This window comes from Nesoenas mayeri (assembly GCF_963082525.1).
Source record: "Nesoenas mayeri genome assembly, chromosome: 1".
Lineage (NCBI taxonomy): Eukaryota > Metazoa > Chordata > Aves > Columbiformes > Columbidae > Nesoenas > Nesoenas mayeri.
Window position 1 is genome coordinate 76,109,034 of NC_137541.1, and position 6,167 is coordinate 76,115,200.

The window sequence follows — 6,167 nt, forward strand, 5'->3', positions numbered from 1 at the left end:
AGGTTTGATCTGAGCACAGAATCTGAACTGTGCTCTGGGCTCCAGCTGGAGGTGGATCTGAGGCTTAAAGAAGGAACTTCAACTTCACCTCTTCCCTAGTTTCCCATCTGTGAATTATTGTTTTTCTTCCAGCAGAGCTTTATAAACATCCAAGTGAAAAGGCCTTGGAGAAGTATACTCTTATACAACTGCTAATCATTACTATTCTTCTATTGTATTTGGTGACGTAAGAAAGTTCTAGCCAGATGCCTTAAAATCTGAGGAAATGTCTGCAAGGCATCTTTATGGTAACACATGGGTGCAGATTCCATTCATCATTTCCTTGACAGTTTAACTAACTTAGTCCCAAGCCAAAAAAGAGCATTGAAATCTCTTCCAGAAATATTAGCTGAAGGACAGGACCAAGTCACTAAAAGCTCAGGCAGCCAGTATAATTGGAAATGCCAAGGCTCACGGACTATCACGAAAGGGTCTGCAGAAGGTAAGAAAAAAATGCCAGCTCACTATGCATTGCCTTAAATTCTACATGTAGGGATTTACAGCACCACTAAAAAAAAAAAAAGAAGAAGAAAAAAGAAAAAGAAAAAAAGTTTAGAGCTCTGCACATTGTACATAGTTGGAATCACTCATCCGGAAACTCTGTTTTGAACTTTCCAAAGTACCTGTGGGATTTAGAACAAATCCTGGTTAACTTTGGTAGAACTGGGGCCCTCATATCGCTTAAATAATTGAAAGCTCAAGTCAGAATTGCCAGAAACATGTTTTTCAACCTTTTACAATTTGCAGCACCTTCAAACTTTTTTCCTTTTTTTTTTCTCCAGTGGAAGTGTCAGTTCCTGTACAGTGATTTAATACCGCAGAAAATAGGTTTGCTTTTCTTAGTTACCCTCTGCAGATCCCTTAAAAACACTCTTTGAACACAGATTGCAGGTTAAAAACTGTAACTTTGACATAGCTCAAAATATTTGTTTTCTCTAGAGCACTCTGTCCCGGTATATTCAAACACTACACAAAAGGCAGAATCTAGCCCTTGCGTTTAGAAAAAGCTGAAAAACATCAACTTTAAATGTTTAGTATTTAAATGTTTTTATTTGAAAGCAAATTTCATTATTTCTGAGCTCTAGCTTACAATTTTTGAATGTTCGATGCTGGTAACGATATATTCCTGACATTTCCGTGATATTACGTGCTTTATTTTGGTCTTCTAGGTGTTATAAGCCCAACATTAAAAAAGGTCTCATATTGAAATATGGGGGGGGAGGATTGTCCTGCTTGTTTTCTGCTGAGTATCTTAGGAAACCTGGGGAAGCAATCTGTCCAGAACCATCAAAATATAACATAAAATTATATAGTGACATATGCAAACTTCATATCCAGATCCATGCTTTCTTCTGGGATAAACTCTGTTCTAGCAGATTTGAACTCATCTCTACTCACTATTAAACCCTACAAGGATTAAAACCTGAGGAGGTCAAGACAGAGCCAGGAACAGGCCATCAAACAGCTTTAAAGGTTGTATTACTCTTGCTACCAGAAACAATGGCCATAAGTGATTTGCTTTGTGTTTATAGCTTTTACCTTAGTGTGTCATTTGTCTTATAATAAACTTCTTGACTCTAATCAACCAAGCAGAGGAGCTTTCTGACCTGACTGGGGAAATGAGGAATGCATCCAGTTTTGAAATTATGCAGTGAAATCCTACTTTACATATTATAGCTACAGGATAATATATTATCTAATAAAACACAACATGAAAAAGGCTTTGACGACACACTGAGCAGTCATCGAGCTGCTGAGAAAATCATGAAGGAAGGATTCTGTGAGTTATGTGATGAAGGGAGGACATTCCAGGGCAAAGGCTGAAGGTTTTAGCCTTTTTGAGGTCTGACAGGTAACTGGAGCTGATGGCTTTGGCTTGAAAAATCTGTGTTTGATATGGTCATAAGAGAAATAGTCCTTGTTGGACTGTAAAGAGCAGCAGATGGAAGTCATGATGATCTGTTTGATGCAAAGAGACAGAACACCACAAAAAATATCTTCAAAATTGTAATACATCCCACTGGATACAATAGGAACCGAACATCGCAGGTCAAGAGTTGTCACTCTACCACAGAAAGCTTGACCACACCAGGGCCACTGTCACCATCCCTACATACTGCAGTAACATCTGATACCTAGACAGTGACAGGATTTTAGGGACTAGGGAAAGCAGCAAGGCCTTCTCTGAAATGAGGTAGCACACAGGGGCTGAGAAGCAAGTGAGTGGCATGATTTTTGTGTTTGATCTAAACTATGGCAAGTCTGGAGGAGGTCCTCAAAAGAAACTGAGGTTCATCTGTGTATTGGAACAGCTTTCTCCATTGGCCTCAGTCTCACCAAGGATTGGTAGTGCCTGACAAGAAGGGCCTAACCTGGATGATTGTCTAATGGTTTGGGTCACTGTTTCTTTTGGTTTGATTCCTCTAAATAAGGACTTAACTGAAGACATTATTAATTGAAGTGGCTGCAGTGTTCATTGCCTGGTTTGATGGGTATAAAAACAAGCATACATACACATTTTGGCATTGGAAAGAAACTGTTAATGGTTGCAGTTTGGAAAAACAGACTTCTCTGAGGTTAAATATCTGAGGATGTTAATAATATGAAACAGAGACTTTCAATTTTGAATCACAGATTAAAACCAAATCCAAATGAGGTATATCCAAAGTTGCTACTTCTTGAAAAAAGCTTGGTAGCCCACATGAAGCTAGCTTAGCTTCCTCCTTCCTTTGATTTGCACCAACGTGATCAGTTTTTAAAGTGATTGCATTAATCTAGTCCCCAGCCATGCTGAGGTGCTCACATCTGAAATATAGCAATGTAAGCAGAACTGCTGGAATGGGTCATATGAGCACTTGTTTCATCTGTTCATTTGTTTCAGTGGTTAGTCCCATGGTTTAGTTCAAACAGCCTTTCATGGCTGGTAAGTTAAGGGAAATCTTGGGAACTTGTGGCCAACATGGCAGTTTTGGGGTCAAATTTACTTTTAAACCTTTGGGAACTGGTTATATGGCAGTATGGCATAACAGTATGACTGAGCACAAACATTAAACAAACCATGAAAAGATCATTTCTACTCTGAAAAGAAAATTTCTTAAGTGCCAGGAGAGGCCATGCCTACACGGTCACTGAAACCTTTATCCGGTCCCTTGTTCAGAGCCACTTTGAACACATCTTCACTTCCATGACCTTGTACTTTTCTCTTTCTGTAGAAAAGCAATGGCCTCATTAAATAAACCTGACCAAACTGGTCGCTATTGCACACCCATTCTGTGTACTAAGCGTCACAAGGACAGAAATAAAAAGCTATTGCTCTAATGAACCTTGTGATATGCATAAAGAATGAAGTAAGATTATATCTATTTACAATTGGAGTTTTCTGAGTTTCAAGTACCTATTCTTACACCGGATTATCATTTTTCCTACCCCTCCAAGCCTTGTTTATGGGATGTCATGCAGTTGTCCAGAGTGACTGGCAGCAGGAGGGCGATCCTCTCTTCTGCTGAAGCAGAATTTTTGGGCTAATGAAAAGCCAAGAATGACCATGAATTTGCAACTGGGGAGGCATGACACACTTTGGAGCCAGGTTTTGCAAAGTATTTGCTGATAGCAGAAAACCAGTGGACTCCTGATTTTCTCTCCAGGCTCCAGACAGGGATGTGCTTTAAGGGGCACAGTCTTCTGCCTGGCTCTTTGAAGCACCATCTTGCCTGTCTCTCCTTCTCATTGTTGGGATGCTACTGTGCTGCCTGGGCATTCACCCACCATCTCAGGTGGGTTTTGCAAACCATGTGAGTTCCCAGGGCCCACAGCTACAGTTAGCAGTTAGATTTAAGGTAGGTTTGGTATACCTGCAGCAATGGCAATGGAAATAGTATGTTCAGTATATACATACACCTAGTCCTATCTCTTCCTCACTGCAATTCTCCTCACTCAGCTAGACAGCTTTCTCCTCCACATAGTCAGTGCAGGCGTAGCCCCCTCTCCCCAGGACACCAGCATTCATCCTTACTGGTTCTTCCTTGACTTGCCGTCCAGTGTCAGCATCTTTTTTCCTCACCAGCTCTTGGTCTCTTGGGCAACCAGACTCCAGTCTCACGACCTGACTCCCATGTCATGCCCAGCCTACCTCTTGTTACCCTAGGCATCCAGTCCAGCCTCTGTAAACCTCAAGTCTCTCTCCTCTGCCTCAGGTATTGTCTCAGAGTCTGATCTCCTTCTCTTGTTCCCCACCTTACTTCTCACACTGCTGTACATTTCTGGTAGCTTCCATCTCCATGGGGTATGTTCAGGAGGAGGAAAATCCTGGGAGAGCAGGAGGGAATGAACACCTGCTCTTTCCTTCGGTGCCCCAATCCATGGTCTAGAGGAGCCAGAATTGCAACTAAAATGAAAGTCCTGCTCACCTCTAGGATGACAGGTGCGTAGTGCAGATGGGTTTCAGCAAATCTTTAGAAAACCAAGCTGTGGAGCTTTATTGAGGCTCAGTTTTTACAAGAATAGGTGTGCTGGCCTAACAGCTCAGTGTCAGCAAGGGTGAGGTCTCCCTACCTCCTCTTCCTGAGGGCCTGCTACCACCCTTTATCTTTCACCAGCACTTGTATCTCAGACCTACTTCTGATCACTGTCAGAAAACTAATCCCGCCACTTTCTGTGGGATTAGTGAATTAGGGGAGCCCACAGAGGGGCCTGGTGAGTGTGAGAAGTGACACGTGGAAGGGACTGAGACAATCTGGCCAGGAGAAGGGACAGGACAGGGACCTCACCATTCTGTTAGCCTAGAGCCCCTTGACAAGCTTAGCTTATCAGAGAGATGCAGGCTCTGCATCTGGTCAGATGGTGCTGCCTACATTTTTTTCAAAGCCTTGTAATGCGGTCAAACTGGGCAGTTTTTCACAAAGGCAAATTTCATGTTGCTTTTTCAAAGGGCAGGGGCATTAAGGCCTCTCTGAGAAAGATTACCAAAATATTTTGACAAGGCAAAATATACCTTAGCCCTGGTCTTAGAGATAAGAGAAACTTCTGACTAAGAGTTTCCCCTTGTAATTCACATTTAGGGAAATATTCAGCTAGGAAATTTTAGCTAAAATATCTAACATTTGGTAAATGTACTTAAGCAATCTTAACGACAGAGCTACCAGCCCCACCTACAAGTGGTTTGCATCCTTTTGGCAGAAAGATCTAAGATTGAATGGGTATAAGGCAAAGCTGGGAAAATTATGTTGTTCACTATTTCCCAATGAGTCATCAACAGGTTTTTGAAAACTTTGTAATAACAGCATTTTTTTAGAACACATGACATGCTTTTATTCAAAAAGTAGTGTTGTAATGAGGGAGGAGTGGAAATGCCTGTGCTTTTCATCTGCAGAAAATAAAAAAGAGACTATGTAATGTAAAGCAGACCTTAAAAGAGACAAATAAGCATGTTAAAGAAAAATACTGGTAGAATAAATCTGGAGAAAAATGTTTCAAGTGCACATTGAAATCCTTTCATATCATCTGAAGTATATGAGCTAGACAGAGAAAACTACACCAAGAGTCACAAAAGGGCTGATAGATGGGCTCACACGCCCAAGACTGATAAACAAGTTTTGTGCAAATCTCTTTCATGCTGTTTTGCTTTTCTTCTGATAAATATTTTAAAAGAGATTTGTCTTACCAGGATGACTTTAATATGAGAAAGTGAAAAGAGCAGGGGTTTTATATTGAGGCATTAGAAAGAGCTTTACAAACTCTTTTGTTTTGTTTTACTTTATTTTATAAGATGTGCAACGAGTATCACTTGCAAACTCTCATATAAAGCCTTTGCCACCCTGTGTTACTGTGGTGACAAGCCACTCTCAAGTAGAAGTCTGAACAATCAGGTCAGGTACCTTTATGGTCTTCCAGTTTCCCTATTTTTCTCCTACTGCTTCTCCCCGTCTGCAGAGCCCTGGAGACAGGATAGCCCAGACCCCACCCTGCTGATGGAAAGTTCATGGAAGCCATCAATCAGAACTAGTTGCCTTTAGCAACCACCAACAAATCTGCCTGAGTTAGCCACAGGGATGGAGAGCATGTGGTTATTGCTGCGTCGATGTTCTTCAGCTGAGAATTCCTGGCATCAGAAAGACTCAACCTGTAAGTGC